The 19,378-nt window shown below is 40.4% G+C and overlaps 1 long non-coding RNA gene across 1 annotated transcript; it reads left to right on the top strand.

The window, feature by feature from the left end:
- The first annotated feature begins 1,769 nt into the window (after window positions 1-1,769).
- LOC147243742 (uncharacterized) lies at window positions 1,770-18,875 on the top strand. The gene is made up of 4 exons (XR_015110442.1): window positions 1,770-1,943; window positions 2,531-2,671; window positions 17,720-17,830; window positions 18,125-18,875. It is a non-coding gene; the product is annotated as an uncharacterized LOC147243742 (long non-coding RNA).
- The last annotated feature ends 503 nt before the right edge of the window (window positions 18,876-19,378 follow it).

Below are 19,378 nucleotides of genomic sequence, written 5' to 3'. Positions count from 1 at the left end.
GTGAATGGTTGTTTGTCTCTATGTGTTGGCCCTGCGATGGACTGGTGATCTGTCCAGGGTGAACCCCGCCTCTCGCCCATAGCAGCTGGGATAGGCTCCAGCCCCCCCAGCGACCCTTAACAGGAATATGCAGAAGACAATGGATGGATGGATACACACACACACACATATATATATTAAAATGTATTACATGTTTTTCACATGATTGGATATTTGACTGGCACTCATTCAGTCACACTGTGTCATTTCACCCTCTTTCTCTGCAAATGCTTAATGGGACCAGATGGGAGAATTAGTGTCACCAAGCACTGCCATCTTAATGAGCTCCACTAATTTTCACCATCTCAGCGGATGGAAACACACATTTTAAATTCTATTTTAACCAGTTTTGGGGGAATTGAGTTGAAATTTGTGCTGTATTAGGATGGAAAAGAGCACATGTTCCCCTCTCTATGTTGACCACATCATTATGTCATGTTTTTAAATGGGATTTTCAAAGTCATGATGCTGGTAGAAAAGTCTGTATTGTGGCTCCCATCGTGTAGATAGAAATAATATTGCAGGTGAAAGGATAATCTGAATTCTTGGAGAGGATATTTGTGTGAATATCTATTTTAAAAACATTGATTAATGATATTGTTTCAACTGTATGATATCCTGCTTACTACATCTGTGGTGTTCCTAACACTGTCAGCACCATCCATTTTCTTCCTCTTATCCTGTTAAAGGTCACGGGGGAGGGGGTGGAGCCTATCCTAGAGGCGGAGTTCACCTTGGACGGGTTGCCAGTCGATCGCAGGGCCAACACATACAGACAGACAAACATTCACACTCACAGCCATGCCTATGGTCAATTTAGAGTGTTTAATTCACCTAGTCCACATTTGCATGTCTTTGGACTGTGGGAGGAAGCTGGAGTACCGGAGAGAACCCACACAGGCACAGGGAGAACATGGAGACTCCACACAGAAAGATCCTTTGCCTTGCTGAAAGGCAACAGTGCTGACCACTGTACCATCCTGCTGCTGCTGTGTCAGCCCATTTTTGTTAATTTAATGAGGTGACATCTCTGATTCCAAGGGTCTGGAATTATTCCTGGAGATAAAGTAGGTAGCAATTTTTTTTTATTTTTTATGAAAGGACAAAAGTAAGCAGCACGCTGGTGGAACTTTGGAGGTCTTGTCTCAGGGGAAAGGTGCTCCTACTCTTTGAAAACAATCTGGATGACACATTGATGTCTCCATTGGTGCTGAACTCTTATCTGCATTTCACAGGATTTCTCTCCTGTTTCTGTGCTATTAACTCTGGGAACCCTAACATACCTTCAAACATGTCAGTAACTAAATGCGAGGCATGTATCAATGTGAGGTTAAGCACAGATACGGCGGTGAACTAAATTCCATCTTTTCACAGCACTGAAGTGCTTCTTTTCCTTTCAAATGGAGCCAGAAATGTCATCAAGTGTTTGTTTGTCTGGTTCATGATACTGTTGGAACGTGTCATAGTCAGTTTGCCAGCGGCTCAAATGTCATCCCCACTTTGACTGCAGCTCTGAATAGAGGTTTGGAGGAGAGGCCTCTGACTGTCCTCTCAGGGCCTGAAATTTTAGGACTGAACTATTGCTTCACCTGGGTCTCGTTGGTTCATTAGCCCTCATCAATCACAGCCCTGTTCCTGTTTGACTTCTACCACCTGTTTCATGTCTTGTGATTAAGTTTGTACCTATAAATGTTTCCTACTTGGACATGCGTGGATGTCAACCCCCCAAAAATTATATTTACCACTTAAATCCTTTCAAAAAAATAAAGAAAAGAAAAGCTATGCTACCTTTAAGCATTAGTGATGTTCGGTAACCCACTGTCTCACTCTTGGTTTGTTCGGATCTGGTCACCCTGGTCACAAATTGATTCGTCCGGCCTATCGGTGCCCTAGGCGAAGACAGGGTGAGACATTTTGCCATCTAGAATGTTCATGTTCACTGTCATTGGGTCAAAGGGACATTAAAAAGGTATATAAAACCTTCTCATTGATTGTTCAACTTGCTTGTTTGACTCCTGGAGATGGTGAATGTTTGTGTTGCTGAATTCAAAGGGGTCACACTGAATCACACTGCCACTTTTTTATACTTTCTTTTATGTACCTGGTTTTTACGTGTTTTGCTGATAAGCTCAGTGAGAAGAAAGACTGAGACATTTTGATCACTTTGAAAGACGCAGGCAAAAGGAGCTTTCGATCTCTTGCTACAGAGGGATGTTGGATTTTTTTGAAAACACGTCTTTGAGGAAAACCAATAAACCCCCCCTGAGCAGCCAGATTTTGCAGGTTTAAATTCTTTTGTGTTAGCGAGGTTAAATAAAGGTGTGGAATAAGCATCTCCCTGGGTTTGTATTAACAAAAACACCTTAAGCTCAGAACTTTAAAAGTGATCTCTGTGCATGAGCTCATTAGAAGTTTGAGCTCTTTGTCTTTGACTTGTGGCTGTATTTCATATCTTATTAGAGTGAAACGCCCTGGTTTTGTTGTTTCTCAGGCTCAGATGAAGAGGATGTGCTGATGTGATTGTCGTTCGTCAGCGCAGAGTAGATTTGCTCTTCAACATTGGGGTCAGTCATTTCTCATCACTTGGAGCAGTCGCTTCCCATCCAGGACAGATAAAAGGGACAAAATGCAGGTAAACACACAAAGACTGAATTTATTGCAGCGATTTAAAATGTTGTTAATTCTTTTCTTTTTTTTGGGTGGGGGCGCAGCTTGGCGCTTAGACACAAACATTCCAGTCTGAAAATTACTTAATTTTTCTTTGTTGTTGTTTCTGATTATAGGATCCGAAAGTGCTTTGTCATACTGTCAAACACAAACTGCTCTTTGCCTTTTGTTTGAACAATAAAAGTAAAGAAATTAGGAGCAGGAAATGAGACTTAATTTAACAGAGAGTTTATCCATCAGAGCTGTTAAAATAAACCGGGCACAGTGACAGTTGAGACTTGTTTTTTTGTCGATGTCGAAACCACTCTTGTTTCCAGTATGTGGATATGAAATGTTATATTTCTTAACAAAGGCTGTATACAACAAATAAATCAGACTGAATAATGAGCTTCAGGGATCTTCACGAATCTTGGAAACACTTTGCTCATGAAATTGTGGGCCACATCATCCGTCTATCACAACGCCAAACCAAAACCAGTGACAGCATCAAGTGTTGCTGACACTGAGTCTCCAAAGATGAAAGAGGCCATTCACATTCAACGCCAAAGACCATCCTTTCATTAAAGAGCTCCCTCCATATATGACATCATCTCCCATCTCCATGACAACTGAGCTAACTTCATTCGTTGATGAGGACCAGGGTTATGCGGCTGGGAATTTTATGGGGCTTCAAGACACCATGAGGTGCAAATCGGTTTATCGGGGAGTCGCGCCACTATCTCCTCAACACAGTTGAGTCCACATAGTTTTGTTTGCTGTCAGTCTGCATGATAAATAGAAGACGCCCCCTGCTGTTTCATGTAGAAACGGATGCATCACCCAGTAGCTAACAGGCTAATATGTAGCATGTTTGCTGTGAGTGACTGGCTAATTTTGAATGTATTTCACTATCAAATACAGAGAGAGGAACTGGACCCATAACACACGCTAGCCTGTTAGCTTCTACGAGCACAATGGTATTTTTGCTGGCAAACTGGAGCTAGAATTTTTTTTTTTCCAGTGCATACGGAGCAGATTAAGAAGGAGGAAAGAGTACAAGGAGTTTCTTATAGTTTCAAAGTTTAGGATAAGAATGAACAGACCTCCAGTTGACTCGTGTACATACACAGAGCTCCAGTATGTGGAAATGAGCATCCAACGCTAATCTGTTCAACTCCAGAGTGGAAGCATGGAGGGTGCAGGTTAGTTGCATTTATATATGAAACAGCAACATTTATATTGAGTCTGCCACTTCTATAGCTTTTTCTATAGCCATTACCAATTGCTTGTGGATGTGGACATATGAGTGGGCATTTTTTTTTTTTTTTGGATAAGAAGGCTCAAAATAAAATGCTTTCATGGAATTTGCTCATGATATTTCCCCCCACCCAGCCCCAGAAACAATCAGTTCTAGACCAGCAACCTATTTTAGTGCTGAAGCACCCGAGACCTGTTCTTTGGCTGTCAAAAAATGAATATCTGGTTTAAGATTGGGCTCCGGCTCTGACTGACCACTGTTGACTTTTTCCATTCTGGATGTCACCAGGGAATGATCTGTCTGAACCTTCAACAAAAGTACCTTTAGCATCTAAACATTTTATTACATGCAAGATTGGTAAGGACAAAGAAGTGAAATATGTTGTCTGTCAACACTTTGAAAATAAATTGAATGTGACCTTGTTGTGACTTGGCAGATGCATTTGAGTAGAGCAGTTCCGCAGGACTTTGGTCAAAAGAAATTCAATTGATGTAGTCTTGCAAATTGATCCCATAAGCCTGTAAAAGCAATACTTTCTGCTGAGTGTATCTTCTTATGTAGCGCAAGGAAATCAGCTCACATCAAGAGCGACAAGCTTTACTGTATGTTCTTGGTTAAATTTGAGAAGAAAATGAGCTTGGATCAGAGACCAAAAGATTACATTATGTGATATGCCTCTTTTTCAGCATGTTTTTTTGTTTAATTTTTGTTTCATTCAGTCATTTTTTCTTTTATAAAATGGAGCACCAGACTCACAAGGATAAAAACACAAGTGACAAGACAGTCGAACCATAAACCACGGTGCTGTTGTTATTCAAAAATAACTGACATCATTCACAACACGGTCATGGTAACCACTTTAATGACTGCTTTGATATTTTGTCTATTGTTTTTTGTTTTTGTTTTTTTAAATACAACCACCACCGCCTTCTGTGTGTCTTGTGGTTATTGCCATGGATGCATGGGATGCAACAGTTGCCACGGCAGTTGGTATGGATTTATTTGTGATGTGAAAGTAGCAGAAAAGAGAAAGGCCTATAGCATACTGCCTGATCCTCCACAGGACATCTTTAAAGATGTAGAACATGCGTAATTATAGAAATAAATCACACGTGAAGCTCCTTCTCAACTTTTTATTTCAAACCTCTCTTGTGTGCTTGTGGCTTTTTAGACCCTGTATTCCATAAAACACAATCCGATGAGTTTGGGGTCTGGGATACAAAAATAGGTTTTGCGTTTATTGAAATTTCTACATTATACACTTACTCTAAACATCTGTTCATGGTGAGGAGGTGAGGCCGAGACCCAAACCTCATATTTAATGTACTAGGCTGTTCTCCGTCAGTGCTTGTTGTTATAATTTCAGTAACGAATGCTCCATCATTTGCATATGAGCCAAGACATTTGGACGTTTTCAACCATTGTTCTTCCGACCAAACTGGGTTGTTTTAGTGAGAAGTTGAGACATTTTCAGCTCTTATTCTTTTTTTTAAAGAAAAGGGGAAAAAAAAACTGAAAATAACTGTGGGTTTTTAGCCAGTAATGCAGACATTTTCAGCAGTTGTATATCAACAAATCTGGGTGTTTTTATCGAGAAGTCTGGATGTTTTCAGCTGTTGTCCTGGTGTTGTTCTGCAAGAAACTCAGGTGGTTTTCACATTAAAAAAAACCATCTTCATCTTTCCATAAACAATTTGTTCCTGCACCTAAACCTTAAGCACAAAACCATCCCAATGCTACATTCTCAACTGAGAAAAAGTAAAGTCTTGTTGTTGGACATTCACTTTACACCATGTATACCAATAATAGACAACAGGACACTAACACAGCTGTTTCTGGCCCTGCATTCTCATGACTGAGGGCCGTTTGTTTGAAACTCAATTCCTGTTTTTGTAGCTTATTGTCCATACTATCCAAGTACTCATCCATTCATCTCTAAAATGTACTTAAACATATTGTTGTTGTCCAAAGCCTGTGTAAACAGTTGTTCTGGGATAATTCATATAACAACTGGGATGCATTTGGGTGAAATGTTTCCTCAGGCTGTGCACCATACACCGTCCTACCTTTATATTCTCAAGAGTTTCCTGAGCATGCAGCTGGGGAGGGAGATACCCTGCCGGCTCACTGCCGCTTTCTCCTGTCCCTTTCTTGTGCCTTTATTCTCTCTGTGTGCAGTGCTGCAATTTTTACACAAATCACGTTGTTCCTCTCCAAATCCACTGTTTTTCTTTCTCATTATTTCTTTTCTTTTCTTTCTTTCTTTTTTTTTTCTTTTGCATGATGCATCTTCTGTACCTTCAGGTTCTTTGCATATTTCCTTTCATTTTAAAATTCAAAACATGCTTTTCCTCAACCATTCCTGGAGGCATAACAAGAGGCCGTAAATCATTCTTATCTATCAGCTAATAGTCTAACTTTGGTCTGGCTGTTCTCTGTACAAGTCAGGAGGAACAAAACATGTTACTGGTGTTCTGCGTTTTTGTCATCATGACAGAGTGTGTTCATGCTTTATTTGATGCAGTGTACTTCCATTGTAACCAATCCAATCATCTGCACGCGATAGATCAAACGAGCCAATATGAATAGAGGTCCCTTTTTATTGAGTCATAAATTAAAGACGCATTTGCTCAGCTTTCATTGATGCACTGAACAGGACCTTGTGTACTATGCATCATGGATGACAAAACAAGTAAATCGATTTATTGCAGTCTTTCCAAACATGGATGGAGGGAACTAATTTATTCTTGAGCATGCTTGGCTACCTTAGCAACATTTAAGTTAGACACGAGAGCTCCTGCTGAGGAATTGTCGTGCTTCTGAATAATCAAACATTTGGTGTATTTTTTTGGATACTCATCCTCTAGAAATCTAACCAATCAGCAGTGAAATGATGTGGGCAGGAAATCATTTTCTTTTAATATTTGTATACAGTCAAATAGTTTGATGGGTAGTCGCTGGCTTCTCCTTATATTTTCATGCTTCACTCTCCTGGAGCAAATCATTTCAGCAGTGTGCTGTGCAGGTAGCTGCTGCATATGAAACAACTGTCAGATGATGACATACAATTAAAACTGAGACTGACATCTACTCCCGATCATTGATTTGCCTCATACCTACAGCTTTGCCGTATCCTCTGTTATAGGTCACTAGAGGATTCACGGATGAAGGCAATCTCATGGAAAATATCTTGTATGTACAATGTTGCGGCGTGGTTTGAATTGCCGTGACAAAGCTCCTCCCACACAGGTCACACTCTTCTAAGTGGATGACAGCTGTCTGCTCTCATGTTCCCTTGTCCAGGATAGCTGCTCGAACGCTTATCAAGTTGTTGTTTAGGTTTCAAACCTGACGTGCTGCACAGCCATATTGCTTTCAAGTGATGTGCTTGCATGCGTGGATCGTCAGTTCTCAAAGGTTACATCCGTACCAATACATTTTATTTCACTGTTGCCACTTATGGCATCCAGACTTCTCTTGGCTTCATGTAAATTCATCATTAACATTAATAAATCTACAGCTATCACCATTCAGTTTTAAAGTTCTCAAAATTTAAACCTGGGGTGGCGTGGCTCAGCGGTAGAATGGCACTGGTTTGAGCAAGATGCTGAACTCCTGATGGCCCTGCGACAGACTGGCAACCTGTCCAGGGTGAACCCCGCCTCTCACTCAATGTCAGCTGGGATATGCTCCAGGCTCTCACCCCCTTCGACCCTTAACGGATAAGCGGTATAGAAAATGGATGGATGAAAAATTTAAACTCAAGAATTAACTTAATGTTACATCACGATCAGTTTTTAAGCAGCATTGATGTTGGCCACAGTCATTTCTCACAATTTAACTCATGCACAGCAGGCTATTAAAAAAAAAAAGAAGAGATGCAAGAGACTGACATATAAAGGTATCACAAGCTTCCATGAAAATTGCCTCATCAAAAGTCAAGTTGCCAGGTAAGAAAAAATGTGTTGAATACAAATGAAAAAGAAACCCCCCTTCTAAGGCAGTGTCGTACGCGGTGAACTGTTTCAACCCAGGCAACGCTGAAACAGAAAAGATCGTGCTATTTCTGTGTCATTTATCGAAAATATCAGCGCCTGAGAATAAAAAATCAGAGTCAAATCCAACTCTACTCTTAGTTACCAGAATGTGTAAAACCACCATATGTGTAATTTGAATTTCTTAATGGAAGTCCAGACTTTGGGTTGGGTTTTTTGTTTTTTGTTTTTTTTGCATTTTTATAGAAAAATGGAAATCTAGTTGTTGTTGACTTTCACCATTGGTTTAAGTAAAGATTCAAGGGTGGTCATGCTTAATTTACTCCTCCCCTGAAACTGCAGCATAAAAGCCTATACTTTCTATCATTACTACAAAACTTTACAACAAAACATCCATCCCATAGCACCAAGCCATTCATTCAAGTGTATAATTGAATGAAAGAAAACAGCTGAATGTGTTTCGAGTTTGTCGTAGCAGTCATGCTTCAGCCCCTCTTTGAGCCAGGTTCATTGTGGGGGAGGCTGGGTAATTATTGTCTGCTCCAGATCAAGGGATTGGCTTTTGCCCCCCCCCCCTTCCCTTTCCCTCCCTCCTTCCCTGCAGTTACCCTGGCAATGCTGCACTTATATTGATAAAGTTGATAAAGAAATGCTTGGGCATGCACCTGACAGATTAGACCTGAAATCCTCTAGGTGGGGAACAGCAGCAGCAGCAGCAGCCAGACAGCATACACACTCAGTCTCCTGACAATCAGCAGGGAAAAGTTTGGCTCAAGCACAGGGACTGTGAAGAATATCATTCTCTGTAGATTTGTTTACTTTGGTCTGTCCTGTGTGTAAAGCTGCTTTTAGTGCTTTTAGATGAGTGTTTTACAGCAGATCTGGACGCTGTGAGCCGAAAATGAGAGATTTGTTAACTGAGTCCGTATTGATTGGCTATAAACAAGCGCTGGTTGAGGAACAGACTAAAGTTCTCATCAGTCTTAAGACTAAACAGACTCGTCTGTCAAGTCAAGAAAATCAAGTTCATATCATGTCCCTCCGGCCTATCACACAGACTTTTACATGCAAATAGTTTGTAACTGAATGATTAATCTCATTAAGCAGTTGTTAAATAATTTTGCTGCAGTCTCAGCTGCTCGGCTCATAATTTCTGCAGGGATGATAGCTGTTGTGGTTGCCAGCAGTTCACTTCAGTGCAATCAGTCAGCTACTTATCAAAGGCATTAAGCAACAGAATGAAGCTGATTAAAAAAATAAACACTGCAGTGTATAAACACAGTTTCATGACCAGATGCAAAACCACCACCAGCATGGTCCCAGGTATTTGCTAATCAGGGTGCTACTGACCTCACCTGCACGGTTCCCCTCAACTACTGACAATCAGCCCTCAGCTGGGGGCAACTGCCTGGCTGAGGCTCTGAAGGGAAGTTGGTTTTCCCTGCTCAAATGTGCGTGTGATACCAGAGGATCAACACCTTCAGCTGGCCTGCTGTGTTGCGTGTGCGCGCGCGCGTGAAATCGTTTTGAAAGCTTGGTGTGTGTGTATGTGTGTGTTTTGAGTGGAAACTTGTTTTTTGGGGTATTCATTGTTGTTATCCACCAATTCCAGTAGCTTCTGCTTTGGTTTTATTTAGGGTCCAGTTTTTTGTCTTTCTCATTTTGATGATGCATTGGGTGCTGTTGGAAGTTTTTTTTCTGCAATGTTGGCAGTCTTTAGCTTCTACAAGGGAGAATTCGGACTCAATTGGATGAAACTCTTCAATGTATAACATAAGATTGTAGTAGAGTTACATTCCTGAAAAAATGAGAGCCTAGTTTGCTGTGCTAGCTTCTCACTGAGGTGTCTACTTCTCGCAACATCATTCTTGACTGTTGTGTCAGAAGATAAACGATATCTGTAGTTCCACATGATGGTGGAAAGTTTAACTGATGGTGAAATAGTTTTGAAAGCTTGGTGTGTGTGTGTGTGTGTGTGTGTGTGTGTGTGTGTGTGTGTGTGTGTGTGTGTGTGTGCTGATCCCAGCACAAGTCTGATTCAGCATTTTGTGTGTAAGATCTATTTAACTCCAGAGTCTCCTGTGGTGATGAATCCATTACTCTTGCTACTGAGAATCCAATTAATGTCCACCAATGTGTCAGTCAAGCTGTCAGTTTGATGACATGGTTAGAGTTGTGGAGCTCAGGCATTAACAGTCTTCTGGAGTGGCACTGGTCAAATTTCCTTCTGTTGGAAACACTTTAAAAAAAAGATCCAGAACAAACTGCCTAATATTTGAGGAAACAAATGAAATCACTGTCGAAGAAATGTTGCATTCATGGTAAAGAAAAATGAAATGACAGCTGAACCGCACATAGGAAGAAGTTCAACCATGTTCTGCAATTTAACACGGTGTTAGGAAGTGGCAACAAAAAAGGTTGTCAATATATTCTGAAACATGAAATGGGTTCATAGACAAAACATCTGGGCTCTCAAACAACGTATGACCAGTACTACACTCAATGATTTCCTCATATATTCAGCCACTAGATCTAGAAGTCATTTCCGGTCTTGTTCTTTCCACTTTCTTTTTTGTTTGGGTATGAAAAATGCAGGGTGAATTACACAGCAGCGGCAGACCAATCCATCATACTTGTTCTGGTCAGTTTCCTGCAGGATACCAACATGGCACGAAATAAAAAAAAGCCTTCTGTGTCCATATGGTGTGTTTACAGGCCATGGTTGACTTATAACTGAGCGGTGATATGCTCCGCAAAACCAATCCAGCCAACCATGCAATCGCACAAGTTTGATACAAGATGCTTCACTTTCACTGCAAGAGTCCCGAGGGTTGTGGGGAATGAAGGCTGACCGTTTGTGGCAAGTAGTGAGGTGACAGGTGGTGTGTGTGGTCTGGTGGGAAGAGCCCAGGCTGTCTGCCTGTGTGTGTGCTGATTGACAAATGGGTAAAACGGTGATCTCTATCAGGAGAATCGCCTGTTGCGTGATGGATGCCTTTGTGACCGGTTCTACCAGAGTTTTAATCACGGGTATGTTTCTCCTGTCATGTGTATGCGTTTAACCACCTATAAAATATAGGCTTTCCTCTCTGTTCGGGAGTCATTGACAACAGACTGGGGATGGTAATGACAAAGGTTTGTTAGCAGACATGTCAGAGGCATAGTCTGACAAGTTGGGCTGTGTTATATGTAACTAATATAAATATTAGTGCCAAATGAATGTAAGAATCAATCCTATTGCAGTTACTGTGATGTCAGAGTTGGTGTGGAGGAGGATCCAAACGCAAAGAGGGGAAAAGTCCAGACTTGATGAGGTGTCGGTTCAATGACCACAAAAACTAGAACCCACAGACCGCTGGAAACACATAAAGGATAACACTAAAAAAAAAAAACTAGGATGACCAACAAAAACAAACTCAGAAGAAAATGGCAAGGAAAGGTGGAAATGGATGATATGACAATGGCAGAAACAGGAGGCAAACCTAAAATACACACAACTTATCACACAACAAGAAACAGGTGGGAGAACGCCAGGGCAGGAAAGGAGCAGATTGTGAAAGAAATACCAGGAGCAGGGCTGTGGCCGATGAGGACCGATTAACTGACAAGACCAAGGTGATCACTTAAAAAAATGGTGGGAAACTGACACAGGAAACTCGGAGCACTCAGAGACACAGGAGGGAAGAGCTATCGAGATAAAACTGTAACTGAACTGAGTGAACTTAAACATGAACAGACAAACACACTTAGAGTCCAAGATGTCCAACAAAGTCTACACAGTCCTGACTGGACTGTAACATACTGTATAATGCAACAATGTACATGGAGAGAAGATGAATAATAAAAGTAGGGAGACCAGATTATTCCCTGTGATATAGGTGGGGGTAATACCAGTAAAAACGGAGGGTGTTCATGTTGGTGGTAGCTAAGCCACAATTTAGCCGAAGTAACAGAATTGCTTAGCGTGTGGACAAATTTTCAGGATAAGGCTCTCACAGCTGGTCCCAATAAAACAACTGATTTTGCGGCTCCATTTTGAAGGAAAAAACACTGCTCGCTGCTACTTTTATTGTCAAATGAGAATCTGTGACAAGTCAGTAGTTCAGTTGAAAATTTGTCACATTTCTACAACACACTGTGTTGCAATGATTGAGAGGTGTACAGTGCTTTACTGAAATATTGCAGCTGTGACGTCCCCCTTGCTGCCCCTGTGTAACTTATTCTGGTGCCGCAGTTTTGAGTCTAAATCTGACTCAAAACTTGCTGGCAATGGCAAGATTCCCTATAGCAAAGGAATAATCTCCTGTAGTTCTCTTATTACCTGATCTCCTCATGCCATTGAGTGAGTATTGAATTCCTGGGTAATAGTTTACCTACAAAAAGGCTTCAAGGTGGATGTGACTTGTACATCAAATAGCACATCTGTGTGCTTCAGTCTTTGAACAAAATCATCTTAATGGAGTAAAACATCAAAATGGCTGAAGATTTTAGCATAGAACCTGCAGGTACCAGCATTAATAAGGTCAAGAGTGTCACTGTTGAATTGGATGGCTCTTATGCTTTGATGTGCACTTTGATCTAGTATTTTTGCTGGGACACCAGCCTCTTGTTGTTCTACGAGCAGTTACCAAATTCAGTGAAACAGAGCAGAGGGCTTATTTCTCAACTAAAGTACTTTAGTTTTACTGAAATTCCATGTCGGTTTCCTGTGAGATATTTGCAAGCCACAACAAATTAGTGTTGTTTTTTTTTTTTAATAAATGCAGAATGCCTAATGTTGGAATTTGTTGAAAACATAATTTGGGGAAAAAAATAGAACTGAATCTGCATTTTTTTGGGCCCGATTTTGAGTGCATGACATACTGTGAACTGGATTGTCAGGGCCATTACTTTTGGCATGCCTCAAGTTTCAATCTAGGGCTCCATCCTTTTTCATTATACATATCCACCTGAGGTCCATTTGAAAGAAAGAAATAGCCTTTCCGTGTAATAACTGCTCCGATCCTTCATACTGTATGTGGTTTAGCATGTTCAGGCATTGTGGCTGTGTTATTCAAAAATTTTAACTAGACCACACATCAAAGCACAACCTCAATCCTGCGCTAAAATTGGACTCAATTCACCATTAGGGTTTAACTGTGCAGCTTACACTACACATGTGGCCAGAGCTTAAGAGTAAGATGTAAAGATATAACCTGAGTACTTCACCTGAGACCTCCACACACGCAAGGAAACCCAATTTCACAACATTGTGCTAACACAAATGGTACACGGCTTCATTTATTAATGAAAGTCGTGTGTTGCATCAAATATCAAATCAAGAATTTGACTGAATATTCAGAGGTCAAAGGGGCAATAATGAGAACCAGAAAAACAAAAGGAAACGAGCCTTTCAGAGTCTCGACACCTCTTTAATACTTGAATGCACTTGATACTGAATCCTACAAAGACACTCACAGGGTTTTATTGTGTAGTTTTCAGCACGTCCTTATTAGTTTAATTGAGAAGATGCAGTTATAAGTTGAACACCTCAATATCGACAATCATTCATAACAATATAGAAGATGTTACGTGTGGGGTTATAAAGAGAACTTAAGAACTTGTCATTCAAAGGAATCTCTTGTCTAAATCAATGTGGCTCGAATGTAACAACATTTTTCTACACGCGGCTTTATTGTGGCTAACCCTAACATATGAATGAAGGCTTTATTGTCCAGCTAACCTACCTCAAGTGTTTCAGTCTTGTGCTTTGTAAGCATGCCACGAACATCTAAGAAAGTTCCCAAATATTGTATTGGATTAATTGGATAACCTGCATGTGCCATCATCGTAGTGAACAGTTCCATTAGTCAAAGTGTCATTTAACGCTCTTGATTTGAATTTGACTTGCTCTCGACTCACATACTGCATTTTTAATGGGGTTTTCCACATTTGCTCTAGATCACCTCAAATCAATATTTGTTAGATTAGCCCCTTAAGCTCTGCTCGCCTTTCCGTTAAATATTCATGGCTTCAAAGATGGAATGCTTCAATCACACATTTGTTTATCCTCCAATATTGATATCAGTTATTTTTGATAAAAAAATATTCAATGGGATTTAATGAAAAGGTCACACTTTTAATATATTTACTGTCATCAGTATTGCTGTTAACCATGGTGCCACTGATGCCTCCCTGTATATACTTGTGGGCTGGTGTTTACTGATGTGCCTTAGTGTCACAGTGGGTGTTGAAAGTATCAGCTTCCGGATGGAGTGAGGATGAAAACACTCACCACTGCGCACATCCACAGCCACACCAAAAAAAAAAAAAATCACAATTTTACAATTTTACAATTACAATTCAACAATTTACAATTTTCTTCTATTGAACCTTCATAAACATTTTTGCTTGTCAAGCAAATACAAGATGTGTTTGCATCGACATTTCAATGTATCATATGAGAGGTTGTTGAGGGAAACTGAAAATAACTCTCCTGATTTCACGAAGGTTTTCACACTTGCTCGAGTTCTCTTTCCTGCCTTGTACAGGAAAAAAATGTTTAAAACTACACCAATTTTTTTTTCCAGACAGCTCCGACAAGCCAATATTTAACTCCTGTGACAGACAAGCTGTTGCTGCAGCTAATTATCAAACTGTCTTCATCTCCAGGCAGCATGCAACCAGTCCAGTGTTTGCAGGTATAAAAGAATGATTAAGTCTGAGATTTCTCCCCATTTTGTTGCTGGCACTGTAGATGGATTTGCAGGATGGCTCAGATGACCCCTAGTGCTTTTTTAGCTAATGCCAGGTGCAAAGTTGTCTTCATCGACCCGTTGACAGCACTGCATAGCCCAGTTTATTCTCTCCAAACCAGTTGATTTGAAATAAACCCATTTCCTTTCTGTGTCAGTTCCACAGTTTGCGTTACCTTAGATTCATAATCAGTGCAGTATCCATGTGAACCAGTGGGTCTATTATATGCGTTTCTTTTTTTTTTAAGGTTAGGAAACAAATGTTTTTGTGACATTTTTAACAAGATTAGTTATTCTAAAAAAACAAATTCCATCCATCTTTGCAGTCCATGTGTGGCATGATCATGTCATGCAAAATCTGGTTGCATGACTGTCCACTTTCAGCCTCCTAACTCCTGTCTGTGTTGATCCCAGCAGAGTTTAGTGTCAAGCAGGAGTGAACTTTACTCTTTTGCAAGTTACAGCTGCTTCCAGGCTGTCCTTTGACATCAGACTGGGAGCCATCTGTGTCTTGTGGTCGGTGTCAGCAGTCTGGGTACCCGATGGGCCGTGTCAGGACTACTGAACAGGATTAAGGTTTTTTTCTTCAATCTGGAATAAGTTGCATTAGTGGTAAAGTAGACAATTATTACTATTGAAGTTAGTGAACCCTTACAATGCAAATATTGCTCGACTGAATTAATTTTGGCAGCACTCATATTCCTACATAGGCCATTCGTCTTCTCCTTGAAGGCCCTTCTTTGCAAATTAATAATTATATTTTGGCAAAAGAAATTTATATTAAACACTCCCACAGATGCATTGAGTGACAGCCACATCTGCAATAAATGACCCTTGTATCAAAATTTACATGGGAAAATTTGACAATTTTGCTGCTATGCACGCAACGAAATAGAAGTTCTGATGTAAAAAAAAAAAAAACCAAACGTAACTTAATTCATCTGCTGCTCAAAGAATCGGCTGTTTTACAGTTGATTTCTTCTTTGACCTTCCCATATTTAAAGGTTTTAAAGATGGGTGTTTTAGGCCCAGGGTTTGTCAGTCAAAGCTAAAGGCAACCTTGCTGCGGCAGCGCTAGAACAGAGCAGGACTGTGTAAGTTCGTGCTGTTGGACATCCAATTTGCCTGTCTAGGTCAGTGGGATTCATGACCGACTTTAAGGTAAAAGATTGAACTATAATCAGCAGTCACAGGCTTTAAAATATGAGTTTTGTTTTCCATAGCATAATGGACATTGTACCACCCTTGTCCATTTCAAAGCATTAGCAACCGTTGCTAAGTGGCTGAAAGCCTACAGAGGATGTCGCTGACAGTAAATATCATCACAGTGAAAGCAGCAGCTGTGGTGACTTGAGTTTGTACAGCAGCAGCCAAAAAGTGCCCTGTATCTTTCTGTTGGTTTTTTTGATGGCTTTTTGTCTGGTATTTTGCAGGGCCAAACCGTGGTGAGATGGTCTCAGATTATATCCAATTGTCTTAAACAAAACACAAAATAAAGATTCCAAATACTTTGAACAGCAAAAAGGAAAAGATGGCATAGAAGTGACTGGGCCGGAGAGCTGCCTGCATTTACAAAATCCTTCCTGAATGAAAGTCTAGTTTCCATATCAGATTTCCCACTAAACCACATGCTGTCTGAGGATTGAGTTCTACCTGCTGCCAAAGTCATTATTTAGGGAATGCAGTGTGATGAGGCAGCGAGGGAAGTTGATATAGCACTGTTCTCCTACTAAACAGTTGCTGTGGACATAAATGAGATGGCCCAGAATGTTCTGTGTCAATGTTTGGAGGAGGTAAGAGCCAGCTGATATTTCATATTGTTTTGGAATGAAAACACAGATGTAAGTGATGCCGTACAGCTGTTAGTTTATTTTCTGTCTCACTTTGAGGATTTTTATTTTTAATTTTTGGTCTTTGACGTATACCAGGCTGTCCGTCACGCTTCCTATTTGTACCTACTAAAAGTAATGCGTTATAACTGATATGTCTCACGTTGTGATCCAGGATGGAGGTGTCAGGACATGAGCAGCCATTTTTATTTGCATTTTAATCTCAATCTTAACCACAGCGTTGTAACAACTGTCCTTCAATATTGCATTTTCTCGCAAGAGGAAAAGGAATTAGGCCCATTTAGCTCGAGGACTAGACTTGTTGACTTGAGGACGCTGAGCAGATCGTTTTCAATCCTACATCACAGTTAAATTGTTTGGTCCTCCAAAAATGGACAGATGCAGTTTGATGCATGCATTGAGTTTTTCTTTTTGTGACAGAAATGTGCCGCATTTCTCGCATGCACTTGTTCATTCACGTTCAATCACGGGTTTTAATCAGTGCAAACCTAGACCAACTGCTGTATTTGACTCATTTTACTGAATATCGTGGATGGCGGAGAGCAGGTTATACACTTTAGGCATCCCTGAGGCTTTAATTTATCCAAGAAAGCTATGACGGTAACATTCACAAACTTTTTTTTTTTTTTTTTTGGTCAAAAGCTTTTTTGCAATGTAAGAGTTGCCTCATTTCCCCTTTGCTCTCTTATTGTTCTGAGTCATGCCAAGTTTCTCTAAGTGTCTGAGCACTTTTAGGAAAAAAAAAAAGAAATGTTTTCTGTCCTGAATGAGAGTTTGCTGGCTAACAATTTAATGTTGAAGTTGGAGAATTTAGACAATTATTAGAAGATCATACACTATTTGACATGCAGGCCATGTTTGGGAAGGAAAGATGAAGGTGAAAAGGTTACAATCTGCAACTTCACTGCTGGCAGCGCTAAATCCTCCACTGTGGTTCTTTGGCGCTCACTGATAAGGTAAGGGAGTGCAGTGAGTGTACTAAAGGATTTCTGAAAGCAGAAGTCTCATTTCATCTGACTGTGTGACGTGTGAAATTATCCAAGAACATATTGCTCATTGAATTATATCCGCTTTAACATTTTCAGTAATTTCCTGTGATGACTTTTGCTGCGTGATTTGATGGCTGTCTGGATTAGTTGCGCTATCTCTGATTCTAGTTGTCCCTTCATCATCGTCATCATCTGTTTCCTCGAACAGATCAGGGCAGATTGGAGCCGGCCTTAATCTGAGAGATGCACATTGCTAAGGCAGCTGCTGGCTGAAGAAGAGGTTGGCACTGCCGTCGCCTTGTAATGACCATGACAGCTGGTACGGCAAAGAAACGCATCAGAGAGAGATGGTAGCATGTGTACTGGATCACTAAACTATCTTTGCTTTCTTACTCTGATGAGCATTGCTCTGGAAGCACGGAGTATTCATGTTTTGTATAATTTAATCCCACATGTGGAACAGTGAGTTTTATGACAGCCAATCACTGCTGGACCAAGCTTTGCTGCTTTTTGCTTTCCAAACATTCAAATCAATCATTTTCTTTCTTCCTTGTGCTCTGTGATATTCTACCCATCCTCCCCTCCTCTTCTTCCTCCTTTTCCGCCCATACAGATCCTCTGCTGGAGTGTGAGGCAGCAGATGCTCACATGGCCAAAATCTGGATGGATTACAGGATCTAACAGATGATGCTACTGTTTCCACCGGCTCGGGTGACTATCCTAAATCAAACAGAACGAAGAGATGCCCGTATGCATGTTCAGTCCTGAGATGAGTCAGTCAATGGGTGCACACAGTGGAGACTGCAGCTAGTGTTCAAGAACAAATAAGACATTATAATGCAGTTTGATTCCTAGCAATACGGTGTCTTCCACATTCTTTTCAGATAAATGTTCTCTTCCTTTTTTTAGCACCACTTTATGCGTCCTTCATTGGTAGCGGCTGGAAAATAAAATTACAAACCTCTATTCTGATTACAGTACCTTCATCCGACGCCCCTTCACCCAGCTCTGACAACCCTGTCCGACTTCACAATTTGTGACAATCCTCTTTAATTTTCTGCCTTTTTTCACTCTCTGCCTTCTTTTCTTTTGTATTCTCTGGAAAACGAATTAGCCTTTAAACTGGTTTGTGAACACCAAAAACCTCTTGTCAGGCTGTTTTTGTTTTTTGTTTTTTTTGAGATTGTTAAACTCCTCATAGTATGAAAACTCCATTTAGAGTACAAACTAGATGCGTATTTCTTGTCTATATTATTCAATGGAACTTCTCCTTCTCTGGCAGCAATTGCTTGGAAACAACAAACATCCTACTATGTTGTGTTCTATACATTCTATTCAGCAAATGGAGAAAAAAATATCATTCCACGATGCAAAATAATGAAGTGGCGACCTCCTCCTCCCACTCTCTCAAACAATTAACCAGGGTACGACAGTACACACCCGTAGCCACGGCCTCAAAATATGTCGCAATCTGGTTTGTGGACAAATAAAATATTGTGTTTTGGAAAGCAATTTGCAACAGAAGGCTGGATGTAATTTTATACACAGGTAATGAGTGGCAAAATATAATTGAGGAAACAGATGCAAAAATAAATCAAATATTGCTTCATGCTGAGATGCAGCAGATATTATTGGCTGCACATATTCATGCCATTTTAATGAACGCTGCAAATATCGGACTCGTGAGTTGTTCAAGGAAGGAGCGAAGCTCAGTTTACTTATCAATTCAGTTTTTGCATACAAATTCTAACATCCTTGCAAACCCTTAACCTTAAAGCCCAGTCTTAACCAAATTGTTTGGCTAATCCTGCCTTACATGTCCAAAGTCCAACTCTAATTTCTTCTTGACCTAATTTCTTTCCTGAGT

Source organism: Aulostomus chinensis, chromosome 19 (assembly GCF_037954235.1).
Source record: "Aulostomus chinensis isolate RoL2024-O1b breed Wild chromosome 19, RoL_Achi_v1.0, whole genome shotgun sequence".
Classification (NCBI taxonomy): Eukaryota; Metazoa; Chordata; class Actinopteri; order Syngnathiformes; family Aulostomidae; genus Aulostomus; species Aulostomus chinensis.
The sequence above is the reverse complement of the archived record's forward strand: the minus strand, read 5'-3'. Positions and strand labels throughout refer to the sequence as shown.